Below are 16,145 nucleotides of genomic sequence, written 5' to 3'. Positions count from 1 at the left end.
TTATTGATGTGAAATGTGGCCTATGGAGTATAGCTATAAGGGTATACACCTGTAGCATAAGTGTGGAAAGACTACTGTCCCCTTATTTGAGACAACTTAGTTGTCATGTTACTAAGAATACATGTTACTAAGTGGTATTCTGAGGGTACAGCCATAGGTTCATGATACAGTTTTCTTGCTGAAATCAAGCATGTTTGAGTCTGCATGTTTGAGTCTGCTTTGTGGCAAGGTAAACCTAATCAATAGTGTATTATGAGCCAAGATCAGTCATCAAATTCGTCAAACAACACAGACATTACTAGGTGTCAGAATATACTGAATAGAAAAACAAAAACATATTTGCCAAGATAAACTTTGTTCTGGTCATGTTGGACTTGACAAAAGATATACATGCTAAAATAAAATCTGTTAAAACAAGAGCATATTTTTCTACCTGCTTGTGGTAACCCCTTGAACAGCACCTTGAAGGCTGAATGTTAAATGTAATTTTTTTCATAGCAGTTGCCTGTGCATTTTCTACAAATGCTTTGTGGCAAGGCCTTATTCTTATATACATTTTGAAGGAGATGGGTGCATAGTTGTGAGTTGCACTCTTATTTTTTTTAAAAAAAATTCAAAATGTTTTTATTAGAAACAAAATCAAGATACAAACCAGCATAGATGAAGTGAAATGAAATGGCATTGAATAATAAATACAGAGATCAATAATAAGCTTATGAACAATATAAAAAAAGAAATATTGGGCATAAATGAAATGATTAGTTAGCAACTATACACTCAGGAGGGTTATAAGCAATAGTAAAGGAAATGAGAAGAGCTCTGACCAACAAGAGTTTCAACAGCAAGATAGGACAACAGAAACTTCAGAAGTGTAGCCAAAAATGGTAATTCTGGTTGGAGGGAAGAAGGTCTCTTTCAGACATATAATTCAATACTGGAGCCCCTAAGAAGGGAAATTTATTATTCACTTTTTCAGAGCAGGAGTTTATGTGATCAACAACAGTTGAGATCTTGTGCATGAGAAACTGCCCCCAAATTTTATCTTGACAAACCTTCAGAGTCGGAGAAGAATATTTCCAGGCCAATGCAACCATGAGTCATGCTGTAGCCAGAATATAAATGAGATCCTTATGCATGATGCCTCAATCTGCCAGATCACAGAGATTTAACAGTAACAGTTCAGGGTTTGCTGGTATTGATTGTAAGGTCATTGCATAAATCTGAATCAGAACTTTTTTCCAAAATCATCGTATTAGTGGGAATTTCCACGAGACCACAATTCTTACAACAAAGTGGACTCAATTGAGGGTGCACTCTTTATTTTTTATCAAATGAAAACTCACCTCCCATTTTCCAGTCCATAAAGGATATATTAATATTTAGTCTGCTTCCTCTCTGTGTTCTTGCAACCAACCATGTACAACCCAACCCAGTTCCCTGCCAAATACCACCAGGGCCCTGTGGGACTTCATGCAATTTCGCAGGGCCTGCAAGGCAGAGATGTTCCACCAGGCTTTTGGTTGAGGACAACAGCAGTCTTCTTCCATGGTTGGCACCCTCCTCCTTCTCCCTTACCCTTCTTCTATTTTCCTTCTTTCCCTGTCTGTGAGTAGAATGGGCACTAGATTATGTAGTGATGCTGTCTGAGATCTTATACTGCCTGTATTTTATCTGTTTTTTACTTATGGGGTACATTGCCCACAGCCCTGTGGGGGATTGTGCAATTTACAACAATAACTCCCCCTGGGATGCAGGACAAGGAAAACACTAGATAATCTTGGCAAGGCACAGTTGACTTGTGCCTGATTAAACTTCCTGCCAGCTATGAATTACTAGGTGAGGTTAGGCTTTGCCTTATTGCAGAAATAAGGTCTCAAGGACTGGAGTGCAGTTTTAAAAACTGAAACAACATGCAGTCCTACTACTCACATTATTTCCTAAGTGGAATTTATGTAGTGCTATTTAGCCATGTTTTTTGTCACACAGTTCTGAGAACCAACAATGTCCTGTTCAATAAATAAGAAGCCGTACTTCATCTGCCAGTTGCTTGGAACTAGGGTAGACATGAACCAGTATCTATATAAGAAAATTCGCTCTTCCAAATTCTACCAGTTTTACTTCCATTTTCCAAGTTGGGAGAAGTTCTATTTTGCCAAGGTGTACATACTGCTAGTACATTATGCACTCCATCTGGTTCAAGTCAGCTTGCTGATCTTTCTTGACTCCAAGACAATTAACTTCTCACCATACCTGCCTCCTGCTTACATGCCAGCTGCTTATGAAAGAACTCTGTTCAGTTCTCTGGATTCTGAAGAGGAAACAGAAGCAAAACTGCTTCTGACTACCAATGCTCATTGTTAACCTCGACTGCCACAGAACCTTTGTTCAGGAATTTATTCTGCAATGTACTAATCAATTTCTCAAGGGGAGAAGAGCAGGGCAGTATCTGAATTTCTACTTATTTTCCATTTTGTTGTTTGTGAATGGTGCATATGTTTGAATATAAAAACACTTAACGAAGGAATGTTTACAGAAAGATTAAACTGTAATGATGAAGAAGGGAAGTTGGGAAAATAGAATAACTTAAACTTTCAAACAATTTTTTATTGATCTACGTGCTTATAACATCAATATTATTTTAAACAACTAAATGAGCCCTTGTAGGGTGCTGACAAGGTCTGCAACAGATGACAAGCCAACTGTTTCCCTCCCCCCCAAATGAGCCCTATTAATGAACAAGAGAAATGAATTAATTATGTGTGCCTGCATGGCTGCTTTCCATTACCTTGGTTCATTACCATGGAGAGCAATCCTAAACATCTACTCAGTGGTTCCATGTTATCCAATGGATTTTACTCTTCCTAGAAAGGTCCTCCTCAAGATTGAACCCATAGTATACTATTGTAAAAGCATTCTGCTTCCATTAGGCATTATTTTGTTACCTCTTATTTCTAAGAACAGCTCTTTTCTTCTAGGTGGATCTATAAGTTGCTGATCAGGCCATGTATTGATAGTTATTCCTAAACTGTTATTTAAAGAAGTTCTCCTCTTACTTAGAAGGGCCTGGTCTCATATTGTCTTCAATATTTCATTGTTTCCTCTACAGGTAATTGTCACGCCTGTATTTATGTGAACAATCAAATGAAATAACCCACTACCTTCGGACCAGCCTCTATTTTTATGTCGATGTTCAATGAAGTTGGAGATTGTTTTGCAAAAAAAAAAAAAAATGATATTGAATAGTTGGCCTAGTAGGATAGACTCACAGTTTAAAATGTCTTGCCAGAACTGAGGCTATGCTAGTTGTTGCCATGTCCCCCCCACCCTGGCCTCCAGGGGATGGGGGGTTAGTGTTGCCAGATCCAGGCTGGGGAACTCCTGGAGATTTTGGGGTGGAACCTGGGGAGGACAGGGACCACAATGAAGTACAATGCCATAGAATCCACCCTCCAGGAGATCTGATCTCCATAATTTCAGGGGATCCCCAGGTCCCACCTGGAGGTTGGCATCCTTAGGCTGTGCCCTGGAAAATACAAGTAATCGTTATGCCGTGCCTGGTTAGTTTAGCTATTGAACACTGCACTACAAATCACCCCACCTCAAAGAAAAAGATGCTATTAGTTACCTCCATACTTGAGACAGATGGAGCATAACCACAAGCTCTTTGTTGATTTTAAAGGTGCTACTGGATTCCAACTTGGCTCACAAGCTCTCAGTTACTCTTAGTACTCCACAGTTAAGAAGGATACATTTAAACAACTATCTCCAATTTTGACATATTTATTTGCTTCACTATTTTTTCCTGGAATCAAATCCAAACAATGGTGACCTTATTAAGCTAGCTTTTTATTCCTGTTTGCATATTTTAAAACATCTTCATTATGTTATGTGCTAATTTGCTGTTCAACCATACTCATGTATGGACTGGTAAAGTCCAATAAAAAAAACCTGAGAGAAACCCCTTTTGCTGGTACACAGAAGCCATATTAAGGGCCAATTCCATAGGTCTTAATAATAGGTAGTGCCTCACTTAACAGTACAGCTACTTAATTGTGTGATTGGCTCACTGAGTGGACAGTTATGGACCTTCATGCTGCAGGAAGAAGCTGTTGTTACTTCTGGTGCAAAAAATGGAGAGCTTTCTGCTCAGTGTGCACCATTAGCTGAATTCACCAAAAGAGGAAGCCATTTCAGAAAGAGAAAATAAGGCCCCAGACTTGTAGGGGGATTCTTAAGCCTGGATGAATTAGTACAGAATGTAGGTAATTTGCAATTATGCTTTCAATGGTGCACATAGCCAATTTGAGTTTTATCTGAATCAGTTGTAAAGAACCATTTAGGAACAGTCAATACCTATAGGTGGAGCACTTGCGCTACTGAAAACTCTCCAGCTATGATTCCCAGCAGTATTTTTAAATTGGGAGACACACTTGTTCCATGTGGTTTGAAATGGCATTTAACTCGGGAAAATTAATAGACAAGAAAGGCAACTGGCTCTTGCTGATCTTCATCAAATTGGGTCTCAATACAGGAAATGCACTGTAGTTATTCAGTGGTAACACCATTTGTGGTGTTTCACATAAGAGCCTCCAGAATTGCTTCTGTGAGAATCTACCACATGCTACTTTTGATATATGGATAGATATGTGGGCCAGCTGATTAGATTCAGGACCTGTTACTGTGTGTTAACACTTTCTCACTGTTCATTTCAAGTCAAATTGAACAGGCTTAAATCTCATCTGTGTTACAATAAAAATCAGTGCAACGTGATTACAGACTCACCAGCAGCTTTGGGGTCCATTCTTATTTGTTTGGGTTTTTTTGGGGGGGAGTCTTTTTGCATTCTTATATATGCATGTGTGAGTGTGCATCTGGAAGTCATGACAACCTAATGAGGGCCTGGAGGATATTTAAGGAGGTGGCTGAATACAACCTGTCCCTGCCTCGTGACTACTGAGGTCTCCCATCCAAGTACTTGCCAGAGTTGACCCTGCTTAGCTTCCAAGATCTGACAAGATCGGACTTGCCTGGGCTATCCAGGTCAGACAGATCCATTCTTGTTTTTGAACACCCAAGGTGAATCCACACATCCTGTTTCACTACCGCTTTTCTGAACAGGAAAGGTTTTAGAGGACAGGTGTTAGAGTATCAGTGTCTTGTTTGGATGAGAGGTGTCTCTTGGATTTTTTTTTTAAAAATACAGCTTCAACTATCTCCATCAGTTTAGGTTCCATTATGCCAAGCAAAGTCAAGGCCCTTCACTGAGCTTCTAATGACAGAAAACCATGATTCTATTAAGTCCTATTAATATGATGATGGGGAATCTGCTTTTTTCATTGTAGGAGTGGAATTTGTAAGAACAGGTTGGTTTTTGTGGTTGAAAAACCCCCAGTGGCTTTGCCAGACTAGGTCAGTTGTCTGCTAACTGTTTCCCAGTACAATCTGATAGTGATGGAGCATACATTCCTCCAAAGATACCTTATTAAAAGAGCTCATCCTTTCTTGGTCCCGATATTTGCTCAGTTACATCTGTATTCTGCAGTAAAGCCAAAATTCTATCATTGGAACACATGTTATTATTTTGAAGGGATCCCAGTGTTTATCCCAGGAATGTCAAACTCATTTGTTATGAGGTCAGGATCTGACATAAATGAGCCCTTTTCAGGCTGGGCCATGTGTGTCATAAAATGTAATGCCAGGTTGCAGAGTTAAGTACACAAACACATTTAAATATTTTTTAAACTTAAATCATGCTTAGCATGATATCACTATATATTACTGAACTTGCCCCTTTAAATTGGAACAACAGGTGCATGTGATTAATAAAACTTTCTATTACTTAATGTTCCTGTACGGGCTGAGGCTTTGAGTTTTTCTCCATAGAAGAGCTGTGCTCGGTATGAAATGTGAATATACTGGAGTGGTGAGGTTTTTCTTCTGCTTGTAAAATATCTGTTGGAAGTTATATGAATTTGACTGAAATATTATGTATTGTTTATGTAGGCTTGGGATTTATAAGATTGTGGACAACATTTTAATTCCTCCACAAGGAAGATTGACTGAAACGTGCTGACCAGCTAGTGAGTGTCCTATGTAAGAGTGTCCTATGTAAAATTCTGGATTTTGGATTTTGGGGTGTCCTATATAAGATTCTGGATTTAACACCAATTACAAACAAGAAGAAACATTGCACAAGCACTTTATTGAACTGGATGAGTTTCTCATCATATCAATATGCAGGAATCTATTGCTTATTGTTGGACTGAACTTTTGTATGAACCTGCTATTGACTTTGAAAATTCTTGAAAATTATATATTTTGGAAATAGTTGAATTTTCTTGTTAGTGATTTGACCATGATCTACTTTTGCATAACTAAATGGAGAAATGGAGCTTTGCTCTGTAGCTCCTGTGTGATTGAGCAAGCCTGACAAAGCAAGCTGAGATGCAGAAGGAAGCAGATGACAGTGAGTTGCTTGCAGGCCTGATAGGAGTCCTCCAGGGGACTGATACATCTCGCAGGTTGCACATTCAACATCTCTGGTTTAGTCCATGCTTTAAAAATATGATCCTCTGATCATTAAATGAGCTGGGAAAGGGGTGCTAGTTCAAGAAAAGGTATACGAGGACTCTTGTTTGCCTCCATCTCTTACAGATACATGCTCTTGTCCCCCCCCCCCATTGTCACCACTACCACTACCATCACCTCTTCAATTTATAATAATATAATAATAATAATTTTTTATTTCTATCCCGCCCTCCCCGCCGGAGCGGGCTCAGGGCGGCTCACAACATAATGATACATTACATCGGTTTTACATAATAAAAACATAAAACATAATTAAAACAGTTATAAATTATTAAAATTAACATAACAGTGTGGCGTTATAGAACATTTCCAGCAGCATAACTAGCTTTGTCACTGATTCTGTCACTAGTTGAAGGCCATCCTGAAAAGGTGGGTCTTACAGGCCCTACGAAATTGATCTAAACATTTTAGGGCCCTCACCTCCTCAGGGAGTTGGTTCCATAGCATTGGAGCGGCGATAGAGAAGGCCCGATCCCGGGTGGCCTTCAGTCTGGCCTCCCTTGGCCCAGGGATATTCAACTGGTTTTTCCCAGATGACCTCAGTGCCCTCTGGGGCTCGTGTGGGGAGAGACGGTCCCTCAGGTAGGTAGGTCCTCGGCCATATAGGGCTTTAAAGGTAATTACCAGCACCTTGTACCGAACTCGGTATACCACTGGCAGCCAGTGCAGCCCGCGCAGCCCCGGCTGTATGTGCTCCCATCTTGGGAGCCCCAACAACAGCCTAGCCGCCGCGTTCTGCACCAGCTGCAGCCGCCGAGTTCGACACAAGGGCAGCCCCATGTAGAGGGCGTTGCAGTAGTCCAGTCTCGAGGTGACCGTAGCATGGATCACCATTGCTAGGTCACGGCGCTCCAGGAAGGGGGCCAACTGCTTCGCCCGTCGAAGATGAAAGAACGCGGACTTGGCAGCAGCCGCTATCTGTGCCTCCATCGATAATGAAGGCTCCAGAAGAACCCCCAGGCTCCTGACCCTATGTGCCGCTTTAAGCTGCACACCGTCAAGGACCGGTAAGGGGATTTCCCTTCCCAGGGGACCGCGACCCAAGCAAAGGACCTCTGTCTTCGTTGGATTCAACTTCAGCCCGCTCAGTCTGAGCCAACCTGCCACGGCTTGCAATGCTAGGTCCAGGCTTTCTGGGACGGAGCCAGGCCGGCCATCCATTAGTAGATAGAGCTGGGTGTCATCGGCGTACTGATGGCACCCAAGCCCACACCTCCGGGCAATCTGGGCAAGGGGGCGCATATAGATGTTAAACAACATCGGGGAAAGAACTGCCCCTTGTGGCACCCCACATATTAGTGGGTGCCTCCGGGACCGCTCCCCCCCAATGGCCACCCTTTGTCCCCGTCCTTCGAGGAAGGAGGAAAGCCACTGTAAGGCCAATCCCCCAATCCCCGCGTCGGCGAGCCGGCGGGCCAGTAGCTGATGATCGACCGTATCAAATGCGGCCGACAGATCCAACAATATCAGCACCGCCACGCCGCCTCGATCCAGATGCCGCTGGAGGTCATCCACCAAGGCGACTAGCACTGTCTCCGTCCCATAACCTGGACGAAAGCCGGACTGGTGAGGGTCTAAGGCGGAAGTGTCATCCAAAAAACTCTGCAACTGTAACGCCACTGCCCTCTCTATGACCTTACCTAAAAATGGTAGGTTCGAGACCGGTCGGTAGTTTGCCAATTCGGCCGGATCTGCTGTACTCTTTTTTAGGAGAGGGCGGACCATGGCCTCTTTCAAAGATGTTGGAAATTGCCCTTCCAAGAGGGATCTATTTACGATATCCCGTATAGGATATCTAAGCTCCCTCTGGCAGGATTTAATTAGCCAGGAGGGGCATGGGTCAAGGTCACAAGTTGTAGGGCGTACAGTTGAGAGGACTTCGTCGACTTCCCCAAGACTAAGCGCGTCAAAGTGATCCAAGATAACATCCGGAGACAGGCACGGAGCCCCGGGTTCATCTACTGCATTCAATGTGGCAGAAAAGTCCTGGCGGAGCGACGAGATTTTATCTGCAAAAAAGTTCGCAAAAGCCTCACAGCCTATTTCCAATTCTCTTATGTTTGGTCTGCCTTGGGGCAGAGTGGTCAAATTTTCAATTATCTTAAATAATTGTGCTGGGCGCGAATTTGCAGATGCAATCCTAGCCGCAAAGTAATCCTTCTTTGCGGCTTTGACTGCCATCTCATAAGACTTCATAAACATTCTATAGGATGTTCTCGACGCTTCGTCACGAGTATGCCGCCACCGCCTCTCTAGTCGTCTGAGTCCCTGTTTCAGTTGGCGTAGCTCCGAGGTGTACCAAGGAGCCAGCCTACTTCGGGGGCGCAGAGGACGCCGGGGTGCAATTTCGTTGATGGCCCTGGATAACCTGTCATGCCAGGTGTCTACCAGATCATCAAGGGAATTGCTAGGGGGCCAGGGGTCCCGCAGAGCCCTCTGGAACCGCTCAGGGTCCATCTGACTCCGCGGGCGAGCCAAAATAGGCTCGCCGCCCATACAGGGTTGAGGAGGCGCACCCACACGGGCCTTAATTAATCACTCCATCCTAAACAGTTCACTAAGAGAAGTTATAACCCCCGCAATGGTGTCCTAAGAATAATCTTCTGTTCCAGATTTCCAGACTTTACAATGGGGACCTCAAAGAGGCAGGGGAAGAAGGTGCCAGCTCAGTAGCCATTGCTGCCCTAATCAAAAATCTGGCAGAACATCTATGCCTTACAGGCCCTGCAGAACTGTAAAATATCGTGCAGGGCCCTGATGTTCTCTGGCAGAGAATTCCACCAGGTCAGAGCCAGGACTGAAAAATTCCTAGCTCTCCTGGAGGACAGCCAGGTCTCTTTGGGGCTGGGGATCACTAACAAGTTATGATCAGAGATGGTTTATTGGCAATTCAACAATCGAGCAAACAAAAAATTTTAAATACTTGGGGATCACTTTTAACCACAAGTTAAGCTGGGTTTCACATCGTAACAACACCATCAACTTGGCTAAGTGTTCAGCTGCTCAAATTAAACAGTTTTTCTTTGCAAGGGGCAACCAATTAGTTCCAGCAGCTATTAAAGTATTCAAAGCCAAAACGCTTGCCCAAATCCTCTATGGTATCCCTATATGGATCTCAGCTTTTACCAGGAAAGTGGAGGGCATTCAAGCCTCATTCTTTAGACAGTAGCATGTAATGCTCTTCCAGGGACATAATGGAGGAGGCTGTCCTGTAGATCTCAGACTGCTCAAGGCCTTAAAGGTCATCACCAAAACCTTGAATCTGACTCAGGACTCAACCAGAAGCCAGTGCAGCACCGGCTGAATATGTGCCATCCCAGGTATTTGGAATTTCCAAATCAGGCCCAGGGGTAGGCCAGTGTAGAGTGAGTTACAGTAGTCTAGTCTGGAGGTGACTGTTGCATGAGTTACTGGGGCTAGGTCTGAAAGGGACAGAAGGGGAGCCAGTTGCCAGACTTGGTGAAGATGAAAAGATGTCACCTTGGCAATATGTGTGACCTGAGCCTCCACTGAGCGGGAGGTGTCTGGTGTCACTCCCAGACTCTTGACAATTGGTGCTGGTGTTAAGAGCACCCCGTCAAGGGCCAGCAATCTACACTCCAACCCCAGCCACAGAACCTCCATCTTTGATGGATTCATCTTCAGCTTTATGGTATTAGTCAAAGAAAGAAGCATGCTCTGCAAGCAGCAAAAATGACTTGAACATCAAGAAAAAGTGACAATCCACGACTGCAAATTAATGGAAACTCAGATACATCTGAGAGGAGTACCTGAAGCAGAGAACGGTGACTTGAAAGGATATATAATAAAAATAATTGCAGAATTTTTAGAAGAAGACCCTGATGGGACCAAAAATATGTATGATTATATGTATAGAGTGAATTCACTTTTTGCCAAGAAAAATAACCTACCAAGAGATGTTGTTATAAGATATATGACAAAGGAAATGGTGGGAAGGATCATGAACAAAAACTTTGAAAAGACACTGATAGTAGGAGGCAGTAAAGTGAGAATCATGAAGGAGTTGCCAAGACAAGTGATAAATGATAGAACATACAGAAAGTTGACAGAAAAACTGAGAGACAATGGCACAAGGTTCAGATGGCTAATACCTGAAGGTTTGAGTTTTGAACTCCAGGGGAAGAGAGTCACAATTACAAATGCTCAAGAGTTGAGTAGATTTTTTGAAGAAAATAAGGACTTTGCACCATGATGGATTATAAATTACTGTCTTGGAATGTTAATGGACTAAATTCGCCACAAAAAAGAAGGGCAACATTTCATTGGATTAAGGAACAAAATTGTAATATAATTTGTTTGCAAGAAGTACATATTAAACAAAAGGATTATAAATTTTTATGGAACAAACAATTGGGAACAGAATTTTTTTCATTAGCTGAACAAAAGAAAAGGGGAGTAGTTTTATATATTAAACAAGAATTGGAGCCAAAATTAGTATTTAAAGATAAGGACGGAAGATTTGTAGCAGTGGAGATAATATTAAATGGGGAAAAAACAAAAGCTCATTGTGGAAGCGCCTGACCTTCTAGCCACTTAAGAACTGTCTGGTGTGTTCTTTTCATTGGTTCATTTACTTAAGACTGTAAAGTTAAATGCCCATGCAATAGAAAATCAAACCAAGCTGCTCTCCTTCAGGTGCTGCAAAACAAGATGGCTGCATGGTGCATTAAGCAGAGTACTCTGCTGACCCTGTGTTGGGTGGCTATGGGTTCTGGATCATAGGTGCTACTGTAGCAGTAGGGAGTATATGAGAAGTAATGAGGCCTGAACACACCTGAGACACTGGAATTTTGTATCTGTAGTCAACTACAGGCTGCTTGATGGAAATGAGATAAAGGTAGCCTTAAGGGGCTTTCCAATTCAGTAACTTTGGTTTATCCTGATGCCACAGTTTGTGGCTGGCTCTAGACAGTACCTTCCCAACATAGCTAATCATCTGTGGCTTCAAATAGAAGTGAGTGTAACACATTCAACTAGAGCAGTAAATTTGTGCCACAGCTCCAGTTTCAGATATCTACACCTGTGCTGTTAACGGCCGGTCTGCTACTTAGGCAATGAAGAAGAAAAGGGATTGGACTTATACCCTGTCCTTAACTCTGAGTCTCAGAGTGGCTTACAATCTCCTTTCCTTTCCATCCCCATAAAAAACACCCAATGAGGTAGGTGGGGCTGAGAGAGCTCTTTTGAGCACCGCTCTTGAGAGGAACAGCTCTGAGAGAGTTATGACTGACCCAAGGTCACTGCAGCAGTTGCACGTGGAGGAGTGGGGAATCAAACCTGTTTCTCCCAGATAAGAGTCTACACACTCAACCACTGCACCAAACTGGCCCTCGGCAGATGAGCATAGGGATTTACACATCTCACCATAGGATGGGGCAATCAGGAATAGAGGCTTGGTGTTTGGGGGAGGGAGAATGTAACTCTTTGCATGCCCACTCCCTTCCAGCTCAAAATTGCTCCTTTTAGTTCCATCAAACAAGCTCTTATGGTCAAACAGGATTTGAATCAGAGTCTCACCAGTCCGTTTTAATGTGATATTCAACTTACAAAACCTGGCTAATTTAAGTTTCCTTACTTAAAATTTCATCTTTCTTCACAAGTAATAGAGAATTGTGATGGTTCAGGAACAGGCTTATTCCTTATAGTCGTCACACCCATATAAGGACTATATCAAATAACTTGCTATTGCAGGTTACAGCATCCCTTACTGTCCAAATTCATCACATTGAACATTAGTGTTTTGACTTTTTATATGCAAGAAATAATAGAACTATCAGGCTAACTGGAAATCAGGACAGACTGTCCAGTCTCATGTGCACAAAAATTTTGCCTTTGATCTTCCCTTCTAAATATTATCCATGAGGTCGGTCAGTCAATCAGGCTGTTTACTCTGCTTGGCTGACTGGCACAAAGTGCGAACAGGAGTCTCTGGTGTAAGTAAGTATCTGTTTTCTTTTACTGTTTTATCTGTTGTCATCATTTCTGTCCAGAAAGAAAATTAATATTTCAAAGGCAGCTTCATTTCCAATTGATTGTTTACAAGGCATCCATGTGTCCAGGAATTTGTCTAAGGTGTTAGCTTAGAGCTTGGTTTGTGCTGCACAAGGGGGGGTGCTGCTTATAGAATAAAGTTCATATAAGGCTTTAGAAAAAAGAAGCCCTTTATTTGATAGGAAAGGAAGCATAGACATTCTATCTATCTACATTAAGATGGTGAGAGATTGCCTAGAGCAATATTTTGCTTTCATGGTGGATAGAAAGAGAAACAGGTGGAGCAGGAGCTGGTTGGAAGGAACAAACCTCTATGAGTAGCACTCTGGATTACAAAGAGGCAGCAGCAAAGCAGACAATGGGAAGGATCCAGGAACAGACCTATCTAGCCTTGCTAGCTCTTACTAACCCCATGTGAAGTACTCCTGTGCTCTGTACAAAGAAATCAGATTCTTCTGTTCAGAGGAATCAGGTTGTAGGTGATATGAAAGACCTCCATATGAAACCCTGGAGAGCTGCTGCCAGTCTGAGTAGACAATACTGACTTTGATGTGCCAGTGGTCTGATTCAGTAGAAGGCACCTTCATGTGTTCAAAGCTATCTATGTTCAACGCCACAGTCCTTTGATCCTTTGCCCCATTATACCAGCTTCTTTGCATCCATCTTCTTGCTGTGTATGTGCAGTTAGATCTTTACTATTATCTCCTTCCTCTGGCTTGGTAATGAGGATGTCCATGTCTCTCCTTTCCTGTACATTGGATTTCTCTGCCTTCCCTCTAGGGCTGCAGACCAACTGACCCCAACAGCATAAGAGGTGAATTGGAAGTTTGACATAAGAAGTGGGCATTGACAAAAATCACCACCTGTGGGTTTTTGTGTGTGTGTTTTTTCTGTATCCAGCCACATGAGTCTGCAGTATACATTCTCATGGGTCTCAGTGAATAAGAAACACAAAATATGCACATCTGGGGCTTTTTTTGAGCAGGAACACAGTTCCAGCTGGCTTGGTGTTAGGGGCTGTGGCCTAATATGCAAATGACTTCCTGCTGGGTTTTTTCAACAAAAAAAGCCCTGTGCACATCTGCTTTGAGTCAACTTTTATTAAGTTATTGGGATTTTTCCAATTCTGCCTGACTATGTGGTTGGTGTAGTTTTAACCACCAAATTGCATGTTTATCCTTTGGGATTGTACCACCTAATAACTTTAAGTGAAAATCTTGCTGTTTTTGAAAGACTTAGCATACCAAGAAGAAGATTTATAGTGAGTCTAACATTTTTACTAGTGTCCATGTTGCAGAAAGATTTCAGCATGGGAGGATAGTTGCACATACATGATCTTTTTGACTGGTATAATCTACTTCCTGCCTTGCCCTGGGTGGAACAGGTTAGACCAGTCTCATCATCCCTGGCTAGTATTTGGATGGGAGACCTCCAAGAAACACTAGAGGCATGATGCTGAGCCAGGCAATGGCAAATCACCTCTGAATGTCTCTTGCCTTGAAAACCCACAGGGTCTCCATAAATCAAGTGATTTGATAGCAGTTTCTATCACCACGATCCACTTCCTAGATGTTTTTGTACTGGTGCTCTTAGTAGAAATAGTCTTTATTTTTCAGGAAAATTTCCTCCCAGGGACACCTTTTGTGGAGGATGATGTTTGTGGCCAGGGGTGTATCTAGTCAAGTGGGACAGAGAATAATCAAATGTCTCTGAATACAGGACAGGAATAGGGGGGGAAATAAACAGAATAAAGTAAAACCACCATTGTTTAGGCGAAGCATACATTATGGCCTACTGCAGGATACATTATTTATTTCTATTATTTATGACCTGTCATCATTTGCTTGTGGACAGGATCTGCTGTGTCACTGGAGAGTCACAAGGTCATTAATAACTCAAAGAAATGAATAATATACCTGCAGGTGGCCCAATAGAATTTTACAGCTGTCTGTCGATGTTGGGTGGCAGATACTTATTTATTCACCATCAACATTTTGTACTTGGTAATTCTGAATGATTTCTACTAGTATGTTGGATGAACAGCTGCTATTAAAAACCAGCGTCATTTGCAGCCTCATATTTCTGCAAATGCACCAAACAGAAAAAGCATCAAAAGTAATTTAAATTCAGAATGATACTTTTTGAGTGGGAAAGGCAGGGGGGGCAATATTCTCACTGTGTCTAGTTTCTAATGTAACTAGAACCTGAAATCATATTTGACAGCCTAATTCTATAATCTGATGCACAGGACAAGGAGCTGTCAGGGTTCCACATGACAGGGCAAGGGGACAACCCATTACTTTATAGCTATTACATAACACAATAGGGCACAAATGACCCTGGTGCACCAGTAGTTATTGTAGCTGTTTCACCAGTGGTTGCTACCACTATTATATCAAGGTTCAATAAATTCCAAGTGACATAGCACTTGGGTTGCCAGGCATGAAATGAGGGAGGATGTGATCAACATTTCTCCATGCTGATACAACTTCTGTCACCACATAGAAGTGATATCACAGTGAGGTGATGCTCTAGCACTCTATGGAAACCATAGAGTTATTTGGCAAATGCTAGAGTGTAATGATGTCATCACTTCTGAGTTGCATCTCAGTGTGGGAACAATGGTAGCAGTTTCCCAGATTTTGCTGGGCACCATTTCCTCCCACTATTTTGAGAATGGCTTCACTTCCTAACAGCCACTTTGGCACATTTGTAAGTTAACTCCTTGGGTTCTGCTTGATTTTTTAAAACAGTTCTGCAGTTTTATATTTGGGCTAGACATTAGCATTTTGTTGTGATAACAACCAGACTTACCCCTCTGTGTGTGTGACATAGCACTAATAAACACTTGACATAGCGTTAATAAAATTATAACAAACCATGAAAAGAAGATTTGTTTTTGTTGTAATAATGTTTTAGAAATAGTAATCATGCTTTCTGTATAAAACCGAACTGATATTCACTGTTTACCACTACATATTGTTTAATTACAGACTTTCCACTCTGCATCTATAAGCAAAACCATCTGTGTAATTTTCAGTTGAATACTGAAAGTTCAGGTTTTGTCTGATGGTGGTCTTTTGCTGTTTCTGTGAGAAGCTCTGGAAGTTTTTCCAAGCTCTACTCATGCCTGTTCATCTGGCCTCTCTACCTAGAAGCTACTGGCTAATAATACATGTTGTTGCTGCCTCTGGTGCAAAGTCTCATCCAATCAATGGTTATAGCCTTTGGGGTGCTAGCTCTATAGAATCAGCTAGCCTGTGAGACCTGACCTTGTCCCTAACTCTTTTGAGCTTGTGGGCACATTTGCAATTTTGACAAAGGGTGATGAACACAACCATAAAATGGCTGCTGCAGGAGTCAGAGCCAATCTACCTACAGACAGCCAGAGGAAACTCAAGTGCTGGGGAAATGAGGGGTAATTTAAAAAATACACTGAGAAAGAAGAGTGAGAGAACAAAATCAAGACAGGAGAAGAAGATGATGATAATACTGGATTTATCCCTAGGCTTCCCAACCATCCCGCCCTGGCGGGGGACCCCAGG

This window comes from Heteronotia binoei, chromosome 6 (genome assembly GCF_032191835.1).
Source record: "Heteronotia binoei isolate CCM8104 ecotype False Entrance Well chromosome 6, APGP_CSIRO_Hbin_v1, whole genome shotgun sequence".
Taxonomy (NCBI): Eukaryota; Metazoa; Chordata; class Lepidosauria; order Squamata; family Gekkonidae; genus Heteronotia; species Heteronotia binoei.
Note: the sequence above shows the minus strand (reverse complement) of the source record.